This window comes from Hyla sarda, unplaced genomic scaffold, assembly GCF_029499605.1.
Source record: "Hyla sarda isolate aHylSar1 unplaced genomic scaffold, aHylSar1.hap1 scaffold_679, whole genome shotgun sequence".
Taxonomy (NCBI): Eukaryota; Metazoa; Chordata; class Amphibia; order Anura; family Hylidae; genus Hyla; species Hyla sarda.
In genome coordinates, this window is record NW_026610696.1 from 162,926 (window position 1) to 188,419 (window position 25,494).

General features: G+C 46.2%; 11 non-coding genes and 1 pseudogene across 11 annotated transcripts; all 12 read right to left on the reverse strand.

The window, feature by feature from the left end:
* Positions 1–21: 21 nt before the first annotated feature.
* On the reverse strand, positions 22–212 carry LOC130343432 (U2 spliceosomal RNA). The gene has a single exon (XR_008882763.1). It is a non-coding gene; the product is annotated as a U2 spliceosomal RNA (small nuclear RNA).
* A 2,091-nt stretch (positions 213–2,303) lies between these two features.
* On the reverse strand, positions 2,304–2,494 carry LOC130343352 (U2 spliceosomal RNA). The gene has a single exon (XR_008882695.1). It is a non-coding gene; the product is annotated as a U2 spliceosomal RNA (small nuclear RNA).
* A 2,076-nt stretch (positions 2,495–4,570) lies between these two features.
* LOC130343353 (U2 spliceosomal RNA) lies at positions 4,571–4,761 on the reverse strand. Its single transcript, XR_008882696.1, has one exon. It is a non-coding gene; the product is annotated as a U2 spliceosomal RNA (small nuclear RNA).
* Positions 4,762–6,854: 2,093 nt separating this feature from the next.
* Positions 6,855–7,045, reverse strand: LOC130343362 (U2 spliceosomal RNA). Its single transcript, XR_008882704.1, has one exon. It is a non-coding gene; the product is annotated as a U2 spliceosomal RNA (small nuclear RNA).
* Positions 7,046–9,131: 2,086 nt separating this feature from the next.
* On the reverse strand, positions 9,132–9,322 carry LOC130343355 (U2 spliceosomal RNA). The gene has a single exon (XR_008882697.1). It is a non-coding gene; the product is annotated as a U2 spliceosomal RNA (small nuclear RNA).
* Positions 9,323–11,404: 2,082 nt separating this feature from the next.
* On the reverse strand, positions 11,405–11,595 carry LOC130343356 (U2 spliceosomal RNA). Its single transcript, XR_008882698.1, has one exon. It is a non-coding gene; the product is annotated as a U2 spliceosomal RNA (small nuclear RNA).
* Positions 11,596–13,688: 2,093 nt separating this feature from the next.
* Positions 13,689–13,870, reverse strand: LOC130343372 (U2 spliceosomal RNA). The gene has a single exon (XR_008882714.1). It is a non-coding gene; the product is annotated as a U2 spliceosomal RNA (small nuclear RNA).
* Positions 13,871–14,643: 773 nt separating this feature from the next.
* LOC130343378 (U2 spliceosomal RNA) lies at positions 14,644–14,753 on the reverse strand (annotated as a pseudogene).
* A 2,087-nt stretch (positions 14,754–16,840) lies between these two features.
* LOC130343361 (U2 spliceosomal RNA) lies at positions 16,841–17,031 on the reverse strand. The gene has a single exon (XR_008882703.1). It is a non-coding gene; the product is annotated as a U2 spliceosomal RNA (small nuclear RNA).
* A 2,092-nt stretch (positions 17,032–19,123) lies between these two features.
* On the reverse strand, positions 19,124–19,314 carry LOC130343357 (U2 spliceosomal RNA). The gene has a single exon (XR_008882699.1). It is a non-coding gene; the product is annotated as a U2 spliceosomal RNA (small nuclear RNA).
* A 2,082-nt stretch (positions 19,315–21,396) lies between these two features.
* LOC130343359 (U2 spliceosomal RNA) lies at positions 21,397–21,587 on the reverse strand. The gene has a single exon (XR_008882701.1). It is a non-coding gene; the product is annotated as a U2 spliceosomal RNA (small nuclear RNA).
* Positions 21,588–23,674: 2,087 nt separating this feature from the next.
* On the reverse strand, positions 23,675–23,865 carry LOC130343360 (U2 spliceosomal RNA). Its single transcript, XR_008882702.1, has one exon. It is a non-coding gene; the product is annotated as a U2 spliceosomal RNA (small nuclear RNA).
* Between the last annotated feature and the right edge of the window lie 1,629 nt (positions 23,866–25,494).

The following is a 25,494-nucleotide window of genomic DNA, read 5'->3' on the forward strand; positions in this document are numbered from 1 at the left end:
TTTCTTTTTAACCCTGTAAGGGGGTGGTGCACTGTACCCGAAGATACTGCCATATCGGGTCAATGCATAGGGCGACGGAAGCAAGCTTCGAAATCGGCCCCCGTTCTCAAAAATCCATTTAATATATGGTCCCCAGATAGGGGACGTATCAGATATTAAACTGATAAGAACAGATACTACACTTGATCTTAGCCAAAAGGCCGAGAAGCGATAACCGTGAAAGGGGCGGGCCCAACAAGGTGCCCTTCATGGGCACTATCACTGCTTGCTGTCAGGGAGGCTGCCAGACAATTTTCCATGCACACTCTGGGCTGGGGGGCAGTCAACCACCAGTACACACAGCAGAACCTAAACCCATACCATTATTGCTAAGCAGCAAGACAGGGGCCCATTGCACTCCCACGGGGCCTTTTTAAATGCAATCCATAACCCGGATTTGCCAGGAACCCTTCTTACTCCTCCTACTTGCATGTGACACTGGGCTTAGGATCTGCATAGGAAACACACACACAAGTACACACCTACCTTTGTTGCCTGCAGATGCCTCCTTGGCTGTCCCCAAACGGTATCAAACCAACACCCACGGGAAGCTGTAAGCATAGAGGACATGCCTGCACCCCATTGGACTTACCTGTGTGGGTTAAACCCGGGTTATTTGACAACCTATGGCGGTGATGGTTCTGCTCAGGCAGAGCAGTGCTGATGCTCCTCATAAAGCTGTCGCTGCTGTGAAGGTTCTAGGTGACATCACAAATCCCTATGGTTACATACACAACAAAGCTGGGTTGTTGTTGTTTACACTCTGCAAGGCCTGTGGAAGTGAGTGACATCATAGCACTGTAGTTCTGAGGGTTCTAGATGGATGCAACAATCTCCTGTTGCTTCTATGAAGGCCATAATAGACGACATCACCAAACAGCTCCATAGTCACATACACAGCAAAGGAGAGATGTTGTTTACACCTAGTGATGTCAGTGGTATTGAGTGACATCACAGCACAGTGCTAAGGCTCCTGGGCCTGGACACAGCAGCGGCTGCAATATCTCAACGGAGAATACGTTTATATATATGTGTGTGTGTGCGCGTATATATATATATATATATATATATATATATATATATATATATTTATCCGCCGAAATCACTTTTAAACCCATTTCCACCTTTTTTTCCCTTCTCTTCCTCTTACTTTTTTTTCACGTTTTTTTACGTTTTTCTCCTTTTCGCCTCTTTTCTGGGCGTATTATTCTTCTTTTTCTTCTTTTTTTTCGTCTAATGCATACCCCATCAGTGCAGCAATGCTTATTCAATACCGCCAGCAGATGGAGACACTGGGGGATAATTTTCTAAGGATTTATACTGATTTTTCCTGTCTGAATTTGTCGCACAGAAAGTTGCAGGCCAAATATGTGTGACATTTCTGCGACTTTAGCTTCTAGAGCATTTTTACAACATTATACATAGGTGCTGAATACATAAAAAGCGACTGTTCAGCGACAGACAAGTCGCATCGGCTGAAAGTAGGCCAGAATGTCAGTCCATGTTGGAGCAGGTTTAGATACAGTCTAAAGTATAGATCTCAAAGTCTGTGCACAGAATTTAGCAAGGGCCTCGCACCTTCTGATGCATCAGGTAGGTGCACAATAGCATAGCCTAACCCTCTGTACTTTGGTCTATATTGATGCGGGACATAGACAGCCAGCTGATGACCAATCCATTAGTGCAATGGATGGCTGGAAGCATTTGTCTTTGCCTTTGCAATACCACAGAAGCAATGCATGGTCAATGTACAGCAATGACACACCTGTGTGAACAGCCAGGAGACCCCCCCCCCCCCCCCATGTTATGTTACATAGTTACATAGTTAGTACGGTCGAAAAAAGACATATGTCCATCAAGTTCAACCAGGGAATTAAGGGGTAGGGGTGTGGCGCGATATTGGGGAAGGGATGAGATTTTATATTTCTTCATAAGCATTAATCTTATTTTGTCAATTAGGAACATTCAGCACCCACCCGCTATCAAGGCAGCTGCCTATCATGTCATGCCCTACCTGCACAGGTGTGCTGGCTACTCAAATGATCCAATTAAGGAGGCCATTTAGTCAGCAGCAGCAGAAGTCCTGTGCCTGGACGCTCCAACAGCGGCCAGACACAAGCAGAAGCAGAAGCAGCAGAAGCAGCAGCAGCACCACCTTTTGTTTTTTGGCTGCAGCAGCAGCAAGGCCCACAGGGCTGGCTAGCTGGCTAGCCAGCAAGCAGGTAGCAATGAAAGTAGGAATCTTTCTTTTTAACCCTGTAAGGGGGTGGTGCACTGTACCCGAAGATACTGCCATATCGGGTCAATGCATAGGGCGACGGAAGCAAGCTTCGAAATCGGCCCCCGTTCTCAAAAATCCATTTAATATATGGTCCCCAGATAGGGGACGTATCAGATATTAAACTGATAAGAACAGATACTACACTTGATCTTAGCCAAAAGGCCGAGAAGCGATAACCGTGAAAGGGGCGGGCCCAACAAGGTGCCCTTCATGGGCACTATCACTGCTTGCTGTCAGGGAGGCTGCCAGACAATTTTCCATGCACACTCTGGGCTGGGGGGCAGTCAACCACCAGTACACACAGCAGAACCTAAACCCATACCATTATTGCTAAGCAGCAAGACAGGGGCCCATTGCACTCCCACGGGGCCTTTTTAAATGCAATCCATAACCCGGATTTGCCAGGAACCCTTCTTACTCCTCCTACTTGCATGTGACACTGGGCTTAGGATCTGCATAGGAAACACACACACAAGCACACACCTACCTTTGTTGCCTGCAGATGCCTCCTTGGCTGTCCCCAAACGGTATCAAACCAACACCCACGGGAAGCTGTAAGCATAGAGGACATGCCTGCACCCCATTGGACTTACCTGTGTGGGTTAAACCCGGGTTATTTGACAACCTATGGCGGTGATGGTTCTGCTCAGGCAGAGCAGTGCTGATGCTCCTCATAAAGCTGTCGCTGCTGTGAAGGTTCTAGGTGACATCACAAATCCCTATGGTTACATACACAACAAAGCTGGGTTGTTGTTGTTTACACTCTGCAAGGCCTGTGGAAGTGAGTGACATCATAGCACTGTAGTTCTGAGGGTTCTAGATGGATGCAACAATCTCCTGTTGCTTCTATGAAGGCCATAATAGACGACATCACCAAACAGCTCCATAGTCACATACACAGCAAAGGAGAGATGTTGTTTACACCTAGTGATGTCAGTGGTATTGAGTGACATCACAGCACAGTGCTAAGGCTCCTGGGCCTGGACACAGCAGCGGCTGCAATATCTCAACGGAGAATACGTTTATATATATGTGTGTGTGTGCGCGTATATATATATATATATATATATATATATATTTCTCCGCCGAAATCACTTTTAAACCCATTTCCACCTTTTTTTCCCTTCTCTTCCTCTTACTTTTTTTTCACGTTTTTTTACGTTTTTCTCCTTTTCGCCTCTTTTCTGGGCGTATTATTCTTCTTTTTCTTCTTTTTTTTCGTCTAATGCATACCCCATCAGTGCAGCAATGCTTATTCAATACCGCCAGCAGATGGAGACACTGGGGGATAATTTTCTAAGGATTTATACTGATTTTTCCTGTCTGAATTTGTCGCACAGAAAGTTGCAGGCCAAATATGTGTGACATTTCTGCGACTTTAGCTTCTAGAGCATTTTTACAACATTATACATAGGTGCTGAATACATAAAAAGCGACTGTTCAGCGACAGACAAGTCGCATCGGCTGAAAGTAGGCCAGAATGTCAGTCCATGTTGGAGCAGGTTTAGATACAGTCTAAAGTATAGATCTCAAAGTCTGTGCACAGAATTTAGCAAGGGCCTCGCACCTTCTGATGCATCAGGTAGGTGCACAATAGCATAGCCTAACCCTCTGTACTTTGGTCTATATTGATGTGGGACATAGACAGCCAGCTGATGACCAATCCATTAGTGCAATGGATGGCTGGAAGCATTTGTCTTTGCCTTTGCAATACCACAGAAGCAATGCATGGTCAATGTACAGCAATGACACACCTGTGTGAACAGCCAGGAGACCCCCCCCCCCCCATGTTATGTTACATAGTTACATAGTTAGTACGGTCGAAAAAAGACATATGTCCATCAAGTTCAACCAGGGAATTAAGGGGTAGGGGTGTGGCGCGATATTGGGGAAGGGATGAGATTTTATATTTCTTCATAAGCATTAATCTTATTTTGTCAATTAGGAACATTCAGCACCCACCCGCTATCAAGGCAGCTGCCTATCATGTCATGCCCTACCTGCACAGGTGTGCTGGCTACTCAAATGATCCAATTAAGGAGGCCATTTAGTCAGCAGCAGCAGAAGTCCTGTGCCTGGACGCTTCAACAGCGGCCAGACACAAACAGAAGCAGAAGCAGCAGAAGCAGCAGCAGCACCACCTTTTGTTTTTTGGCTGCAGCAGCAGCAAGGCCCACAGGGCTGGCTAGCTGGCTAGCCAGCAAGCAGGTAGCAATGAAAGTAGGAATCTTTCTTTTTAACCCTGTAAGGGGGTGGTGCACTGTACCCGAAGATACTGCCATATCGGGTCAATGCATAGGGCGACGGAAGCAAGCTTCGAAATCGGCCCCCGTTCTCAAAAATCCATTTAATATATGGTCCCCAGATAGGGGACGTATCAGATATTAAACTGATAAGAACAGATACTACACTTGATCTTAGCCAAAAGGCCGAGAAGCGATAACCGTGAAAGGGGCGGGCCCAACAAGGTGCCCTTCATGGGCACTATCACTGCTTGCTGTCAGGGAGGCTGCCAGACAATTTTCCATGCACACTCTGGGCTGGGGGGCAGTCAACCACCAGTACACACAGCAGAACCTAAACCCATACCATTATTGCTAAGCAGCAAGACAGGGGCCCATTGCACTCCCACGGGGCCTTTTTAAATGCAATCCATAACCCGGATTTGCCAGGAACCCTTCTTACTCCTCCTACTTGCATGTGACACTGGGCTTAGGATCTGCATAGGAAACACACACACAAGCACACACCTACCTTTGTTGCCTGCAGATGCCTCCTTGGCTGTCCCCAAACGGTATCAAACCAACACCCACGGGAAGCTGTAAGCATAGAGGACATGCCTGCACCCCATTGGACTTACCTGTGTGGGTTAAACCCGGGTTATTTGACAACCTATGGCGGTGATGGTTCTGCTCAGGCAGAGCAGTGCTGATGCTCCTCATAAAGCTGTCGCTGCTGTGAAGGTTCTAGGTGACATCACAAATCCCTATGGTTACATACACAACAAAGCTGGGTTGTTGTTGTTTACACTCTGCAAGGCCTGTGGAAGTGAGTGACATCATAGCACTGTAGTTCTGAGGGTTCTAGATGGATGCAACAATCTCCTGTTGCTTCTATGAAGGCCATAATAGACGACATCACCAAACAGCTCCATAGTCACATACACAGCAAAGGAGAGATGTTGTTTACACCTAGTGATGTCAGTGGTATTGAGTGACATCACAGCACAGTGCTAAGGCTCCTGGGCCTGGACACAGCAGCGGCTGCAATATCTCAACGGAGAATACGTTTATATATATGTGTGTGTGTGCGCGTATATATATATATATATATATATATATATATATATATATATATATATATTTCTCCGCCGAAATCACTTTTAAACCCATTTCCACCTTTTTTTCCCTTCTCTTCCTCTTACTTTTTTTTCACGTTTTTTTACGTTTTTCTCCTTTTCGCCTCTTTTCTGGGCGTATTATTCTTCTTTTTCTTCTTTTTTTTCGTCTAATGCATACCCCATCAGTGCAGCAATGCTTATTCAATACCGCCAGCAGATGGAGACACTGGGGGATAATTTTCTAAGGATTTATACTGATTTTTCCTGTCTGAATTTGTCGCACAGAAAGTTGCAGGCCAAATATGTGTGACATTTCTGCGACTTTAGCTTCTAGAGCATTTTTACAACATTATACATAGGTGCTGAATACATAAAAAGCGACTGTTCAGCGACAGACAAGTCGCATCGGCTGAAAGTAGGCCAGAATGTCAGTCCATGTTGGAGCAGGTTTAGATACAGTCTAAAGTATAGATCTCAAAGTCTGTGCACAGAATTTAGCAAGGGCCTCGCACCTTCTGATGCATCAGGTAGGTGCACAATAGCATAGCCTAACCCTCTGTACTTTGGTCTATATTGATGCGGGACATAGACAGCCAGCTGATGACCAATCCATTAGTGCAATGGATGGCTGGAAGCATTTGTCTTTGCCTTTGCAATACCACAGAAGCAATGCATGGTCAATGTACAGCAATGACACACCTGTGTGAACAGCCAGGAGACCCCCCCCCCCCATGTTATGTTACATAGTTACATAGTTAGTACGGTCGAAAAAAGACATATGTCCATCAAGTTCAACCAGGGAATTAAGGGGTAGGGGTGTGGCGCGATATTGGGGAAGGGATGAGATTTTATATTTCTTCATAAGCATTAATCTTATTTTGTCAATTAGGAACATTCAGCACCCACCCGCTATCAAGGCAGCTGCCTATCATGTCATGCCCTACCTGCACAGGTGTGCTGGCTACTCAAATGATCCAATTAAGGAGGCCATTTAGTCAGCAGCAGCAGAAGTCCTGTGCCTGGACGCTCCAACAGCGGCCAGACACAAGCAGAAGCAGAAGCAGCAGAAGCAGCAGCAGCACCACCTTTTGTTTTTTGGCTGCAGCAGCAGCAAGGCCCACAGGGCTGGCTAGCTGGCTAGCCAGCAAGCAGGTAGCAATGAAAGTAGGAATCTTTCTTTTTAACCCTGTAAGGGGGTGGTGCACTGTACCCGAAGATACTGCCATATCGGATCAATGCATAGGGCGACGGAAGCAAGCTTCGAAATCGGCCCCCGTTCTCAAAAATCCATTTAATATATGGTCCCCAGATAGGGGACGTATCAGATATTAAACTGATAAGAACAGATACTACACTTGATCTTAGCCAAAAGGCCGAGAAGCGATAACCGTGAAAGGGGCGGGCCCAACAAGGTGCCCTTCATGGGCACTATCACTGCTTGCTGTCAGGGAGGCTGCCAGACAATTTTCCATGCACACTCTGGGCTGGGGGGCAGTCAACCACCAGTACACACAGCAGAACCTAAACCCATACCATTATTGCTAAGCAGCAAGACAGGGGCCCATTGCACTCCCACGGGGCCTTTTTAAATGCAATCCATAACCCGGATTTGCCAGGAACCCTTCTTACTCCTCCTACTTGCATGTGACACTGGGCTTAGGATCTGCATAGGAAACACACACACAAGCACACACCTACCTTTGTTGCCTGCAGATGCCTCCTTGGCTGTCCCCAAACGGTATCAAACCAACACCCACGGGAAGCTGTAAGCATAGAGGACATGCCTGCACCCCATTGGACTTACCTGTGTGGGTTAAACCCGGGTTATTTGACAACCTATGGCGGTGATGGTTCTGCTCAGGCAGAGCAGTGCTGATGCTCCTCATAAAGCTGTCGCTGCTGTGAAGGTTCTAGGTGACATCACAAATCCCTATGGTTACATACACAACAAAGCTGGGTTGTTGTTGTTTACACTCTGCAAGGCCTGTGGAAGTGAGTGACATCATAGCACTGTAGTTCTGAGGGTTCTAGATGGATGCAACAATCTCCTGTTGCTTCTATGAAGGCCATAATAGACGACATCACCAAACAGCTCCATAGTCACATACACAGCAAAGGAGAGATGTTGTTTACACCTAGTGATGTCAGTGGTATTGAGTGACATCACAGCACAGTGCTAAGGCTCCTGGGCCTGGACACAGCAGCGGCTGCAATATCTCAACGGAGAATACGTTTATATATGTGTGTGTGTGCGCGTATATATATATATATATATATATATATATATATATATATATATTTCTCCGCCGAAATCACTTTTAAACCCATTTCCACCTTTTTTTCCCTTCTCTTCCTCTTACTTTTTTTTCACGTTTTTTTACGTTTTTCTCCTTTTCGCCTCTTTTCTGGGCGTATTATTCTTCTTTTTCTTCTTTTTTTCGTCTAATGCATACCCCATCAGTGCAGCAATGCTTATTCAATACCGCCAGCAGATGGAGACACTGGGGGATAATTTTCTAAGGATTTATACTGATTTTTCCTGTCTGAATTTGTCGCACAGAAAGTTGCAGGCCAAATATGTGTGACATTTCTGCGACTTTAGCTTCTAGAGCATTTTTACAACATTATACATAGGTGCTGAATACATAAAAAGCGACTGTTCAGCGACAGACAAGTCGCATCGGCTGAAAGTAGGCCAGAATGTCAGTCCATGTTGGAGCAGGTTTAGATACAGTCTAAAGTATAGATCTCAAAGTCTGTGCACAGAATTTAGCAAGGGCCTCGCACCTTCTGATGCATCAGGTAGGTGCACAATAGCATAGCCTAACCCTCTGTACTTTGGTCTATATTGATGCGGGACATAGACAGCCAGCTGATGACCAATCCATTAGTGCAATGGATGGCTGGAAGCATTTGTCTTTGCCTTTGCAATACCACAGAAGCAATGCATGGTCAATGTACATCAATGACACACCTGTGTGAACAGCCAGGAGACCCCCCCCCCCCCCATGTTATGTTACATAGTTACATAGTTAGTACGGTCGAAAAAAGACATATGTCCATCAAGTTCAACCAGGGAATTAAGGGGTAGGGGTGTGGCGCGATATTGGGGAAGGGATGAGATTTTATATTTCTTCATAAGCATTAATCTTATTTTGTCAATTAGGAACATTCAGCACCCACCCGCTATCAAGGCAGCTGCCTATCATGTCATGCCCTACCTGCACAGGTGTGCTGGCTACTCAAATGATCCAATTAAGGAGGCCATTTAGTCAGCAGCAGCAGAAGTCCTGTGCCTGGACGCTCCAACAGCGGCCAGACACAAGCAGAAGCAGAAGCAGCAGAAGCAGCAGCAGCACCACCTTTTGTTTTTTGGCTGCAGCAGCAGCAAGGCCCACAGGGCTGGCTAGCTGGCTAGCCAGCAAGCAGGTAGCAATGAAAGTAGGAATCTTTCTTTTTAACCCTGTAAGGGGGTGGTGCACTGTACCCGAAGATACTGCCATATCGGGTCAATGCATAGGGCGACGGAAGCAAGCTTCGAAATCGGCCCCCGTTCTCAAAAATCCATTTAATATATGGTCCCCAGATAGGGGACGTATCAGATATTAAACTGATAAGAACAGATACTACACTTGATCTTAGCCAAAAGGCCGAGAAGCGATAACCGTGAAAGGGGCGGGCCCAACAAGGTGCCCTTCATGGGCACTATCACTGCTTGCTGTCAGGGAGGCTGCCAGACAATTTTCCATGCACACTCTGGGCTGGGGGGCAGTCAACCACCAGTACACACAGCAGAACCTAAACCCATACCATTATTGCTAAGCAGCAAGACAGGGGCCCATTGCACTCCCACGGGGCCTTTTTAAATGCAATCCATAACCCGGATTTGCCAGGAACCCTTCTTACTCCTCCTACTTGCATGTGACACTGGGCTTAGGATCTGCATAGGAAACACACACACAAGCACACACCTACCTTTGTTGCCTGCAGATGCCTCCTTGGCTGTCCCCAAACGGTATCAAACCAACACCCACGGGAAGCTGTAAGCATAGAGGACATGCCTGCACCCCATTGGACTTACCTGTGTGGGTTAAACCCGGGTTATTTGACAACCTATGGCGGTGATGGTTCTGCTCAGGCAGAGCAGTGCTGATGCTCCTCATAAAGCTGTCGCTGCTGTGAAGGTTCTAGGTGACATCACAAATCCCTATGGTTACATACACAACAAAGCTGGGTTGTTGTTGTTTACACTCTGCAAGGCCTGTGGAAGTGAGTGACATCATAGCACTGTAGTTCTGAGGGTTCTAGATGGATGCAACAATCTCCTGTTGCTTCTATGAAGGCCATAATAGACGACATCACCAAACAGCTCCATAGTCACATACACAGCAAAGGAGAGATGTTGTTTACACCTAGTGATGTCAGTGGTATTGAGTGACATCACAGCACAGTGCTAAGGCTCCTGGGCCTGGACACAGCAGCGGCTGCAATATCTCAACGGAGAATACGTTTATATATATGTGTGTGTGTGCGCGTATATCTATATATATATATATATATATATATATATATATATATATATATATATATATATATTTCTCCGCCGAAATCACTTTTAAACCCATTTCCACCTTTTTTTCCCTTCTCTTCCTCTTACTTTTTTTTCACGTTTTTTTTACGTTTTTCTCCTTTTCGCCTCTTTTCTGGGCGTATTATTCTTCTTTTTCTTCTTTTTTTTCGTCTAATGCATACCCCATCAGTGCAGCAATGCTTATTCAATACCGCCAGCAGATGGAGACACTGGGGGATAATTTTCTAAGGATTTATACTGATTTTTCCTGTCTGAATTTGTCGCACAGAAAGTTGCAGGCCAAATATGTGTGACATTTCTGCGACTTTAGCTTCTAGAGCATTTTTACAACATTATACATAGGTGCTGAATACATAAAAAGCGACTGTTCAGCGACAGACAAGTCGCATCGGCTGAAAGTAGGCCAGAATGTCAGTCCATGTTGGAGCAGGTTTAGATACAGTCTAAAGTATAGATCTCAAAGTCTGTGCACAGAATTTAGCAAGGGCCTCGCACCTTCTGATGCATCAGGTAGGTGCACAATAGCATAGCCTAACCCTCTGTACTTTGGTCTATATTGATGCGGGACATAGACAGCCAGCTGATGACCAATCCATTAGTGCAATGGATGGCTGGAAGCATTTGTCTTTGCCTTTGCAATACCACAGAAGCAATGCATGGTCAATGTACAGCAATGACACACCTGTGTGAACAGCCAGGAGACCCCCCCCCCCCATGTTATGTTACATAGTTACATAGTTAGTACGGTCGAAAAAAGACATATGTCCATCAAGTTCAACCAGGGAATTAAGGGGAAGGGATGAGATTTTATATTTCTTCATAAGCATTAATCTTATTTTGTCAATTAGGAACATTCAGCACCCACCCGCTATCAAGGCAGCTGCCTATCATGTCATGCCCTACCTGCACAGGTGTGCTGGCTACTCAAATGATCCAATTAAGGAGGCAATTTAGTCAGCAGCAGCAGAAGTCCTGTGCCTGGACGCTCCAACAGCGGCCAGACACAAGCAGAAGCAGAAGCAGCAGAAGCAGCAGCAGCACCACCTTTTGTTTTTTGGCTGCAGCAGCAGCAAGGCCCACAGGGCTGGCTAGCTGGCTAGCCAGCAAGCAGGTAGCAATGAAAGTAGGAATCTTTCTTTTTAACCCTGTAAGGGGGTGGTGCACTGTACCCGAAGATACTGCCATATCGGGTCAATGCATAGGGCGACGGAAGCAAGCTTCGAAATCGGCCCCCGTTCTCAAAAATCCATTTAATATATGGTCCCCAGATAGGGGACGTATCAGATATTAAACTGATAAGAACAGATACTACACTTGATCTTAGCCAAAAGGCCGAGAAGCGATAACCGTGAAAGGGGCGGGCCCAACAAGGTGCCCTTCATGGGCACTATCACTGCTTGCTGTCAGGGAGGCTGCCAGACAATTTTCCATGCACACTCTGGGCTGGGGGGCAGTCAACCACCAGTACACACAGCAGAACCTAAACCCATACCATTATTGCTAAGCAGCAAGACAGGGGCCCATTGCACTCCCACGGGGCCTTTTTAAATGCAATCCATAACCCGGATTTGCCAGGAACCCTTCTTACTCCTCCTACTTGCATGTGACACTGGGCTTAGGATCTGCATAGGAAACACACACACAAGCACACACCTACCTTTGTTGCCTGCAGATGCCTCCTTGGCTGTCCCCAAACGGTATCAAACCAACACCCACGGGAAGCTGTAAGCATAGAGGACATGCCTGCACCCCATTGGACTTACCTGTGTGGGTTAAACCCGGGTTATTTGACAACCTATGGCGGTGATGGTTCTGCTCAGGCAGAGCAGTGCTGATGCTCCTCATAAAGCTGTCGCTGCTGTGAAGGTTCTAGGTGACATCACAAATCCCTATGGTTACATACACAACAAAGCTGGGTTGTTGTTGTTTACACTCTGCAAGGCCTGTGGAAGTGAGTGACATCATAGCACTGTAGTTCTGAGGGTTCTAGATGGATGCAACAATCTCCTGTTGCTTCTATGAAGGCCATAATAGACGACATCACCAAACAGCTCCATAGTCACATACACAGCAAAGGAGAGATGTTGTTTACACCTAGTGATGTCAGTGGTATTGAGTGACATCACAGCACAGTGCTAAGGCTCCTGGGCCTGGACACAGCAGCGGCTGCAATATCTCAACGGAGAATACGTTTATATATATGTGTGTGTGTGCGCGTATATCTATATATATATATATATATATATATATATATATATATATATATTTCTCCGCCGAAATCACTTTTAAACCCATTTCCACCTTTTTTTCCCTTCTCTTCCTCTTACTTTTTTTTCACGTTTTTTTACGTTTTTCTCCTTTTCGCCTCTTTTCTGGGCGTATTATTCTTCTTTTTCTTCTTTTTTTTCGTCTAATGCATACCCCATCAGTGCAGCAATGCTTATTTAATACCGCCAGCAGATGGAGACACTGGGGGATAATTTTCTAAGGATTTATACTGATTTTTCCTGTCTGAATTTGTCGCACAGAAAGTTGCAGGCCAAATATGTGTGACATTTCTGCGACTTTAGCTTCTAGAGCATTTTTACAACATTATACATAGGTGCTGAATACATAAAAAGCGACTGTTCAGCGACAGACAAGTCGCATCGGCTGAAAGTAGGCCAGAATGTCAGTCCATGTTGGAGCAGGTTTAGATACAGTCTAAAGTATAGATCTCAAAGTCTGTGCACAGAATTTAGCAAGGGCCTCGCACCTTCTGATGCATCAGGTAGGTGCACAATAGCATAGCCTAACCCTCTGTACTTTGGTCTATATTGATGCGGGACATAGACAGCCAGCTGATGACCAATCCATTAGTGCAATGGATGGCTGGAAGCATTTGTCTTTGCCTTTGCAATACCACAGAAGCAATGCATGGTCAATGTACAGCAATGACACACCTGTGTGAACAGCCAGGAGACCCCCCCCCCCCATGTTATGTTACATAGTTACATAGTTAGTACGGTCGAAAAAAGACATATGTCCATCAAGTTCAACCAGGGAATTAAGGGGTAGGGGTGTGGCGCGATATTGGGGAAGGGATGAGATTTTATATTTCTTCATAAGCATTAATCTTATTTTGTCAATTAGGAACATTCAGCACCCACCCGCTATCAAGGCAGCTGCCTATCATGTCATGCCCTACCTGCACAGGTGTGCTGGCTACTCAAATGATCCAATTAAGGAGGCAATTTAGTCAGCAGCAGCAGAAGTCCTGTGCCTGGACGCTCCAACAGCGGCCAGACACAAGCAGAAGCAGAAGCAGCAGAAGCAGCAGCAGCACCACCTTTTGTTTTTTGGCTGCAGCAGCAGCAAGGCCCACAGGGCTGGCTAGCTGGCTAGCCAGCAAGCAGGTAGCAATGAAAGTAGGAATCTTTCTTTTTAACCCTGTAAGGGGGTGGTGCACTGTACCCGAAGATACTGCCATATCGGGTCAATGCATAGGGCGACGGAAGCAAGCTTCGAAATCGGCCCCCGTTCTCAAAAATCCATTTAATATATGGTCCCCAGATAGGGGACGTATCAGATATTAAACTGATAAGAACAGATTTTTTTTTTTTTTTTATCTAAAGCCGAGGAACGTGCTTTCGATTCACCCAAAGTGCAAGAAAAAGTGCAAACGTGTTACACTAAAAAAAACGTGCACAAAGGATGCGGTCTATCGCAAGCCCTTCTCCGATAGGAGAGAGGCCCCCCAACAAACCTTACCCTTCGCCTCCGGACCAAAAGGTACCTGCGAGGTTCCAGGTTCGATGTCCCTTTTCGCCGAAGCTACTAGGGGACCACAAATGCTCCCGGCATCCCCCTTGGCGTCAGCCAAGGTATCTGCCCGCAGAGCCAATTACGGTAGGTACCCTGCCAAAGCAGGAGTACCCGGGGTGTTTGCAGGGAGGTGCGGAACCTAATGGCCACACACACCTCCCCTAGACCGCCAGGAGGGACACCCAGAAGGGCTACCGCATCCTGACAAATCCTGTGAACACACAACACGCAAAAAGTGACACAGTGAGACAAAAAAGAAATAAATAAGTGAATGTGTGCAGATATACTGCCCGGACATCCGGCCGGATCTATAAAAATTTCTCTGATCCTAGCCAGAAGGCCGGGAATCAAGAGGTGAGTGCCACAAGGTGAAGAGATTATGGTGCCCGTGCTTCAACTCAGTGAGTCTATCCTCCCAGTGAGTTTCGGCACCTCGGGGGTCACCACTCCCCGAGGCACAAAAGTACCTCGGCTCTAGACCCTCTCAGCCTCATGGCGAGACCCGGAGGGAACAGGTCACATCGGGGCAGCCGTCGAGCTGATTCGTCAGAACCAGCCCCGGAAAGCCCTGGTACACCTGCATCCTCCATGCAGCACCCATTCCCACCAGCCCCATATCGGCGTTACGGTCCACCAGCATGAAAAACTGATAAGAACAGATACTACACTTGATCTTAGCCAAAAGGCCGAGAAGCGATAACCGTGAAAGGGGCGGGCCCAACAAGGTGCCCTTCATGGGCACTATCACTGCTTGCTGTCAGGGAGGCTGCCAGACAATTTTCCATGCACACTCTGGGCTGGGGGGCAGTCAACCACCAGTACACACAGCAGAACCTAAACCCATACCATTATTGCTAAGCAGCAAGACAGGGGCCCATTGCACTCCCACGGGGCCTTTTTAAATGCAATCCATAACCCGGATTTGCCAGGAACCCTTCTTACTCCTCCTACTTGCATGTGACACTGGGCTTAGGATCTGCATAGGAAACACACACACAAGCACACACCTACCTTTGTTGCCTGCAGATGCCTCCTTGGCTGTCCCCAAACGGTATCAAACCAACACCCACGGGAAGCTGTAAGCATAGAGGACATGCCTGCACCCCATTGGACTTACCTGTGTGGGTTAAACCCGGGTTATTTGACAACCTATGGCGGTGATGGTTCTGCTCAGGCAGAGCAGTGCTGATGCTCCTCATAAAGCTGTCGCTGCTGTGAAGGTTCTAGGTGACATCACAAATCCCTATGGTTACATACACAACAAAGCTGGGTTGTTGTTGTTTACACTCTGCAAGGCCTGTGGAAGTGAGTGACATCATAGCACTGTAGTTCTGAGGGTTCTAGATGGATGCAACAATCTCCTGTTGCTTCTATGAAGGCCATAATAGACGACATCACCAAACAGCTCCATAGTCACATACACAGCAAAGGAGAGATGTTGTTTACACCTAGTGATGTCAGTGGTATTGAGTGACATCACAGCACAGTGCTAAGGCTCCTGGGCCTGGACACAGCAGCGGCTGCAATATCTCAACGGAGAATACGTTTATATATGTGTGTGTGTGCGCGTATATATATATATATATATATATATATATATATATATATATATATATTTCTCCGCCGAAATCACTTTTAAACCCATTTCCACCTTTTTTTCCCTTCTCTTCCTCTTACTTTTTTTTCACGTTTTTTTACGTTTTTCTCCTTTTCGCCTCTTTTCTGGGCGTATTATTCTTCTTTTTCTTCTTTTTTTCGTCTAATGCATACCCCATCAGTGCAGCAATGCTTATTCAATATCGCCAGCAGATGGAGACACTGGGGGATAATTTTCTAAGGATTTATACTGATTTTTCCTGTCTGAATTTGTCGCACAGAAAGTTGCAGGCCAAATATGTGTGACATTTCTGCGACTTTAGCTTCTAGAGCATTTTTACAACATTATACATAGGTGCTGAATACATAAAAAGCGACTGTTCAGCGACAGACAAGTCGCATCGGCTGAAAGTAGGCCAGAATGTCAGTCCATGTTGGAGCAGGTTTAGATACAGTCTAAAGTATAGATCTCAAAGTCTGTGCACAGAATTTAGCAAGGGCCTCGCACCTTCTGATGCATCAGGTAGGTGCACAATAGCATAGCCTAACCCTCTGTACTTTGGTCTATATTGATGCGGGACATAGACAGCCAGCTGATGACCAATCCATTAGTGCAATGGATGGCTGGAAGCATTTGTCTTTGCCTTTGCAATACCACAGAAGCAATGCATGGTCAATGTACAGCAATGACACACCTGTGTGAACAGCCAGGAGACCCCCCCCCCCATGTTATGTTACATAGTTACATAGTTAGTACGGTCGAAAAAAGACATATGTCCATCAAGTTCAACCAGGGAATTAAGGGGTAGGGGTGTGGCGCGATATTGGGGAAGGGATGAGATTTTATATTTCTTCATAAGCATTAATCTTATTTTGTCAATTAGGAACATTCAGCACCCACCCGCTATCAAGGCAGCTGCCTATCATGTCATGCCCTACCTGCACAGGTGTGCTGGCTACTCAAATGATCCAATTAAGGAGGCCATTTAGTCAGCAGCAGCAGAAGTCCTGTGCCTGGACGCTCCAACAGCGGCCAGACACAAGCAGAAGCAGAAGCAGCAGAAGCAGCAGCAGCACCACCTTTTGTTTTTTGGCTGCAGCAGCAGCAAGGCCCACAGGGCTGGCTAGCTGGCTAGCCAGCAAGCAGGTAGCAATGAAAGTAGGAATCTTTCTTTTTAACCCTGTAAGGGGGTGGTGCACTGTACCCGAAGATACTGCCATATCGGGTCAATGCATAGGGCGACGAAAGCAAGCTTCGAAATCGGCCCCCGTTCTCAAAAATCCATTTAATATATGGTCCCCAGATAGGGGACGTATCAGATATTAAACTGATAAGAACAGATACTACACTTGATCTTAGCCAAAAGGCCGAGAAGCGATAACCGTGAAAGGGGCGGGCCCAACAAGGTGCCCTTCATGGGCACTATCACTGCTTGCTGTCAGGGAGGCTGCCAGACAATTTTCCATGCACACTCTGGGCTGGGGGGCAGTCAACCACCAGTACACACAGCAGAACCTAAACCCATACCATTATTGCTAAGCAGCAAGACAGGGGCCCATTGCACTCCCACGGGGCCTTTTTAAATGCAATCCATAACCCGGATTTGCCAGGAACCCTTCTTACTCCTCCTACTTGCATGTGACACTGGGCTTAGGATCTGCATAGGAAACACACACACAAGCACACACCTACCTTTGTTGCCTGCAGATGCCTCCTTGGCTGTCCCCAAACGGTATCAAACCAACACCCACAGGAAGCTGTAAGCATAGAGGACATACCTGCACCCCATTGGACTTACCTGTGTGGGTTAAACCCGGGTTATTTGACAACCTATGGCGGTGATGGTTCTGCTCAGGCAGAGCAGTGCTGATGCTCCTCATAAAGCTGTCGCTGCTGTGAAGGTTCTAGGTGACATCACAAATCCCTATGGTTACATACACAACAAAGCTGGGTTGTTGTTGTTTACACTCTGCAAGGCCTGTGGAAGTGAGTGACATCATAGCACTGTAGTTCTGAGGGTTCTAGATGGATGCAACAATCTCCTGTTGCTTCTATGAAGGCCATAATAGACGACATCACCAAACAGCTCCATAGTCACATACACAGCAAAGGAGAGATGTTGTTTACACCTAGTGATGTCAGTGGTATTGAGTGACATCACAGCACAGTGCTAAGGCTCCTGGGCCTGGACACAGCAGCGGCTGCAATATCTCAACGGAGAATACGTTTATATATATGTGTGTGTGTGCGCGTATATCTATATATATATATATATATATATATATATATATATATATATTTCTCCGCCGAAATCACTTTTAAACCCATTTCCACCTTTTTTTCCCTTCTCTTCCTCTTACTTTTTTTTCACGTTTTTTTACGTTTTTCTCCTTTTCGCCTCTTTTCTGGGCGTATTATTCTTCTTTTTCTTCTTTTTTTTCGTCTAATGCATACCCCATCAGTGCAGCAATGCTTATTCAATACCGCCAGCAGATGGAGACACTGGGGGATAATTTTCTAAGGATTTATACTGATTTTTCCTGTCTGAATTTGTCGCACAGAAAGTTGCAGGCCAAATATGTGTGACATTTCTGCGACTTTAGCTTCTAGAGCATTTTTACAACATTATACATAGGTGCTGAATACATAAAAAGCGACTGTTCAGCGACAGACAAGTCGCATCGGCTGAAAGTAGGCCAGAATGTCAGTCCATGTTGGAGCAGGTTTAGATACAGTCTAAAGTATAGATCTCAAAGTCTGTGCACAGAATTTAGCAAGGGCCTCGCACCTTCTGATGCATCAGGTAGGTGCACAATAGCATAGCCTAACCCTCTGTACTTTGGTCTATATTGATGCGGGACATAGACAGCCAGCTGATGACCAATCCATTAGTGCAATGGATGGCTGGAAGCATTTGTCTTTGCCTTTGCAATACCACAGAAGCAATGCATGGTCAATGTACAGCAATGACACACCTGTGTGAACAGCCAGGAGACCCCCCCCCCCCCATGTTATGTTACATAGTTACATAGTTAGTACGGTCGAAAAAAGACATATGTCCATCAAGTTCAACCAGGGAATTAAGGGGTAGGGGTGTGGCGCGATATTGGGGAAGGGATGAGATTTTATATTTCTTCATAAGCATTAATCTTATTTTGTCAATTAGGAACATTCAGCACCCACCCGCTATCAAGGCAGCTGCCTATCATGTCATGCCCTACCTGCACAGGTGTGCTGGCTACTCAAATGATCCAATTAAGGAGGCCATTTAGTCAGCAGCAGCAGAAGTCCTGTGCCTGGACGCTCCAACAGCGGCCAGACACAAGCAGAAGCAGAAGCAGCAGAAGCAGCAGCAGCACCACCTTTTGTTTTTTGGCTGCAGCAGCAGCAAGGCCCACAGGGCTGGCTAGCTGGCTAGCCAGCAAGCAGGTAGCAATGAAAGTAGGAATCTTTCTTTTTAACCCTGTAAGGGGGTGGTGCACTGTACCCGAAGATACTGCCATATCGGGTCAATGCATAGGGCGACGGAAGCAAGCTTCGAAATCGGCCCCCGTTCTCAAAAATCCATTTAATATATGGTCCCCAGATAGGGGACGTATCAGATATTAAACTGATAAGAACAGATACTACACTTGATCTTAGCCAAAAGGCCGAGAAGCGATAACCGTGAAAGGGGCGGGCCCAACAAGGTGCCCTTCATGGGCACTATCACTGCTTGCTGTCAGGGAGGCTGCCAGACAATTTTCCATGCACACTCTGGGCTGGGGGGCAGTCAACCACCAGTACACACAGCAGAACCTAAACCCATACCATTATTGCTAAGCAGCAAGACAGGGGCCCATTGCACTCCCACGGGGCCTTTTTAAATGCAATCCATAACCCGGATTTGCCAGGAACCCTTCTTACTCCTCCTACTTGCATGTGACACTGGGCTTAGGATCTGCATAGGAAACACACACACAAGCACACACCTACCTTTGTTGCCTGCAGATGCCTCCTTGGCTGTCCCCAAACGGTATCAAACCAACACCCACGGGAAGCTGTAAGCATAGAGGACATGCCTGCACCCCATTGGACTTACCTGTGTGGGTTAAACCCGGGTTATTTGAATACCTATGGCGGTGATGGTTCTGCTCAGGCAGAGCAGTGCTGATGCTCCTCATAAAGCTGTCGCTGCTGTGAAGGTTCTAGGTGACATCACAAATCCCTATGGTTACATACACAACAAAGCTGGGTTGTTGTTGTTTACACTCTGCAAGGCCTGTGGAAGTGAGTGACATCATAGCACTGTAGTTCTGAGGGTTCTAGATGGATGCAACAATCTCCTGTTGCTTCTATGAAGGCCATAATAGACGACATCACCAAACAGCTCCATAGTCACATACACAGCAAAGGAGAGATGTTGTTTACACCTAGTGATGTCAGTGGTATTGAGTGACATCACAGCACAGTGCTAAGGCTCCTGGGCCTGGACACAGCAGCGGCTGCAATATCTCAACGGAGAATACGTTTATATATATGTGTGTGTGTGCGCGTATATATATATATATATATATATATATATATATATTTCTCCGCCGAAATCACTTTTAAACCCATTTCCACCTTTTTTTCCCTTCTCTTCCTCTTACTTTTTTTTCACGTTTTTTTACGTTTTTCTCCTTTTCGCCTCTTTTCTGGGCGTATTATTCTTCTTTTTCTTCTTTTTTTTCGTCTAATGCATACCCCATCAGTGCAGCAATGCTTATTCAATACCGCCAGCAGATGGAGACACTGGGGGATAATTTTCTAAGGATTTATACTGATTTTTCCTGTCTGAATTTGTCGCACAGAAAGTTGCAGGCCAAATATGTGTGACATTTCTGCGACTTTAGCTTCTAGAGCATTTTTACAACATTATACATAGGTGCTGAATACATAAAAAGCGACTGTTCAGCGACAGACAAGTCGCATCGGCTGAAAGTAGGCCAGAATGTCAGTCCATGTTGGAGCAGGTTTAGATACAGTCTAAAGTATAGATCTCAAAGTCTGTGCACAGAATTTAGCAAGGGCCTCGCACCTTCTGATGCATCAGGTAGGTGCACAATAGCATAGCCTAACCCTCTGTACTTTGGTCTATATTGATGCGGGACATAGACAGCCAGCTGATGACCAATCCATTAGTGCAATGGATGGCTGGAAGCATTTGTCTTTGCCTTTGCAATACCACAGAAGCAATGCATGGTCAATGTACAGCAATGACACACCTGTGTGAACAGCCAGGAGACCCCCCCCCCCCCCCATGTTATGTTACATAGTTACATAGTTAGTACGGTCGAAAAAAGACATATGTCCATCAAGTTCAACCAGGGAATTAAGGGGTAGGGGTGTGGCGCGATATTGGGGAAGGGATGAGATTTTATATTTCTTCATAAGCATTAATCTTATTTTGTCAATTAGGAACATTCAGCACCCACCCGCTATCAAGGCAGCTGCCTATCATGTCATGCCCTACCTGCACAGGTGTGCTGGCTACTCAAATGATCCAATTAAGGAGGCCATTTAGTCAGCAGCAGCAGAAGTCCTGTGCCTGGACGCTCCAACAGCGGCCAGACACAAGCAGAAGCAGAAGCAGCAGAAGCAGCAGCAGCACCACCTTTTGTTTTTTGGCTGCAGCAGCAGCAAGGCCCACAGGGCTGGCTAGCTGGCTAGCCAGCAAGCAGGTAGCAATGAAAGTAGGAATCTTTCTTTTTAACCCTGTAAGGGGGTGGTGCACTGTACCCGAAGATACTGCCATATCGGGTCAATGCATAGGGCGACGGAAGCAAGCTTCGAAATCGGCCCCCGTTCTCAAAAATCCATTTAATATATGGTCCCCAGATAGGGGACGTATCAGATATTAAACTGATAAGAACAGATACTACACTTGATCTTAGCCAAAAGGCCGAGAAGCGATAACCGTGAAAGGGGCGGGCCCAACAAGGTGCCCTTCATGGGCACTATCACTGCTTGCTGTCAGGGAGGCTGCCAGACAATTTTCCATGCACACTCTGGGCTGGGGGGCAGTCAACCACCAGTACACACAGCAGAACCTAAACCCATACCATTATTGCTAAGCAGCAAGACAGGGGCCCATTGCACTCCCACGGGGCCTTTTTAAATGCAATCCATAACCCGGATTTGCCAGGAACCCTTCTTACTCCTCCTACTTGCATGTGACACTGGGCTTAGGATCTGCATAGGAAACACACACACAAGCACACACCTACCTTTGTTGCCTGCAGATGCCTCCTTGGCTGTCCCCAAACGGTATCAAACCAACACCCACGGGAAGCTGTAAGCATAGAGGACATGCCTGCACCCCATTGGACTTACCTGTGTGGGTTAAACCCGGGTTATTTGACAACCTATGGCGGTGATGGTTCTGCTCAGGCAGAGCAGTGCTGATGCTCCTCATAAAGCTGTCGCTGCTGTGAAGGTTCTAGGTGACATCACAAATCCCTATGGTTACATACACAACAAAGCTGGGTTGTTGTTGTTTACACTCTGCAAGGCCTGTGGAAGTGAGTGACATCATAGCACTGTAGTTCTGAGGGTTCTAGATGGATGCAACAATCTCCTGTTGCTTCTATGAAGGCCATAATAGACGACATCACCAAACAGCTCCATAGTCACATACACAGCAAAGGAGAGATGTTGTTTACACCTAGTGATGTCAGTGGTATTGAGTGACATCACAGCACAGTGCTAAGGCTCCTGGGCCTGGACACAGCAGCGGCTGCAATATCTCAACGGAGAATACGTTTATATATGTGTGTGTGTGCGCGTATATATATATATATATATATATATATATATATATATATATATTTCTCCGCCGAAATCACTTTTAAACCCATTTCCACCTTTTTTTCCCTTCTCTTCCTCTTACTTTTTTTTCACGTTTTTTTACGTTTTTCTCCTTTTCGCCTCTTTTCTGGGCGTATTATTCTACTTTTTCTTCTTTTTTTCGTCTAATGCATACCCCATCAGTGCAGCAATGCTTATTCAATACCGCCAGCAGATGGAGACACTGGGGGATAATTTTCTAAGGATTTATACTGATTTTTCCTGTCTGAATTTGTCGCACAGAAAGTTGCAGGCCAAATATGTGTGACATTTCTGCGACTTTAGCTTCTAGAGCATTTTTACAACATTATACATAGGTGCTGAATACATAAAAAGCGACTGTTCAGCGACAGACAAGTCGCATCGGCTGAAAGTAGGCCAGAATGTCAGTCCATGTTGGAGCAGGTTTAGATACAGTCTAAAGTATAGATCTCAAAGTCTGTGCACAGAATTTAGCAAGGGCCTCGCACCTTCTGATGCATCAGGTAGGTGCACAATAGCATAGCCTAACCCTCTGTACTTTGGTCTATATTGATGCGGGACATAGACAGCCAGCTGATGACCAATCCATTAGTGCAATGGATGGCTGGAAGCATTTGTCTTTGCCTTTGCAATACCACAGAAGCAATGCATGGTCAATGTACAGCAATGACACACCTGTGTGAACAGCCAGGAGACCCCCCCCCCCCCCCATGTTATGTTACATAGTTACATAGTTAGTACGGTCGAAAAAAGACATATGTCCATCAAGTTCAACCAGGGAATTAAGGGGTAGGGGTGTGGCGCGATATTGGGGAAGGGATGAGATTTTATATTTCTTCATAAGCATTAATCTTATTTTGTCAATTAGGAACATTCAGCACCCACCCGCTATCAAGGCAGCTGCCTATCATGTCATGCCCTACCTGCACAGGTGTGCTGGCTACTCAAATGATCCAATTAAGGAGGCCATTTAGTCAGCAGCAGCAGAAGTCCTGTGCCTGGACGCTCCAACAGCGGCCAGACACAAGCAGAAGCAGAAGCAGCAGAAGCAGCAGCAGCACCACCTTTTGTTTTTTGGCTGCAGCAGCAGCAAGGCCCACAGGGCTGGCTAGCTGGCTAGCCAGCAAGCAGGTAGCAATGAAAGTAGGAATCTTTCTTTTTAACCCTGTAAGGGGGTGGTGCACTGTACCCGAAGATACTGCCATATCGGGTCAATGCATAGGGCGACGGAAGCAAGCTTCGAAATCGGCCCCCGTTCTCAAAAATCCATTTAATATATGGTCCCCAGATAGGGGACGTATCAGATATTAAACTGATAAGAACAGATACTACACTTGATCTTAGCCAAAAGGCCGAGAAGCGATAACCGTGAAAGGGGCGGGCCCAACAAGGTGCCCTTCATGGGCACTATCACTGCTTGCTGTCAGGGAGGCTGCCAGACAATTTTCCATGCACACTCTGGGCTGGGGGGCAGTCAACCACCAGTACACACAGCAGAACCTAAACCCATACCATTATTGCTAAGCAGCAAGACAGGGGCCCATTGCACTCCCACGGGGCCTTTTTAAATGCAATCCATAACCCGGATTTGCCAGGAACCCTTCTTACTCCTCCTACTTGCATGTGACACTGGGCTTAGGATCTGCATAGGAAACACACACACAAGCACACACCTACCTTTGTTGCCTGCAGATGCCTCCTTGGCTGTCCCCAAACGGTATCAAACCAACACCCACGGGAAGCTGTAAGCATAGAGGACATGCCTGCACCCCATTGGACTTACCTGTGTGGGTTAAACCCGGGTTATTTGAATACCTATGGCGGTGATGGTTCTGCTCAGGCAGAGCAGTGCTGATGCTCCTCATAAAGCTGTCGCTGCTGTGAAGGTTCTAGGTGACATCACAAATCCCTATGGTTACATACACAACAAAGCTGGGTTGTTGTTGTTTACACTCTGCAAGGCCTGTGGAAGTGAGTGACATCATAGCACTGTAGTTCTGAGGGTTCTAGATGGATGCAACAATCTCCTGTTGCTTCTATGAAGGCCATAATAGACGACATCACCAAACAGCTCCATAGTCACATACACAGCAAAGGAGAGATGTTGTTTACACCTAGTGATGTCAGTGGTATTGAGTGACATCACAGCACAGTGCTAAGGCTCCTGGGCCTGGACACAGCAGCGGCTGCAATATCTCAACGGAGAATACGTTTATATATATGTGTGTGTGTGCGCGTATATATATATATATATATATATATATATATATATATATATATATTTCTCCGCCGAAATCACTTTTAAACCCATTTCCACCTTTTTTTCCCTTCTCTTCCTCTTACTTTTTTTTCACGTTTTTTTACGTTTTTCTCCTTTTCGCCTCTTTTCTGGGCGTATTATTGTTCTTTTTCTTCTTTTTTTTCGTCTAATGCATACCCCATCAGTGCAGCAATGCTTATTCAATACCGCCAGCAGATGGAGACACTGGGGGATAATTTTCTAAGGATTTATACTGATTTTTCCTTTCTGAATTTGTCGCACAGAAAGTTGCAGGCCAAATATGTGTGACATTTCTGCGACTTTAGCTTCTAGAGCATTTTTACAACATTATACATAGGTGCTGAATACATAAAAAGCGACTGTTCAGCGACAGACAAGTCGCATCGGCTGAAAGTAGGCCAGAATGTCAGTCCATGTTGGAGCAGGTTTAGATACAGTCTAAAGTATAGATCTCAAAGTCTGTGCACAGAATTTAGCAAGGGCCTCGCACCTTCTGATGCATCAGGTAGGTGCACAATAGCATAGCCTAACCCTCTGTACTTTGGTCTATATTGATGCGGGACATAGACAGCCAGCTGATGACCAATCCATTAGTGCAATGGATGGCTGGAAGCATTTGTCTTTGCCTTTGCAATACCACAGAAGCAATGCATGGTCAATGTACAGCAATGACACACCTGTGTGAACAGCCAGGAGACCCCCCCCCCCCCAT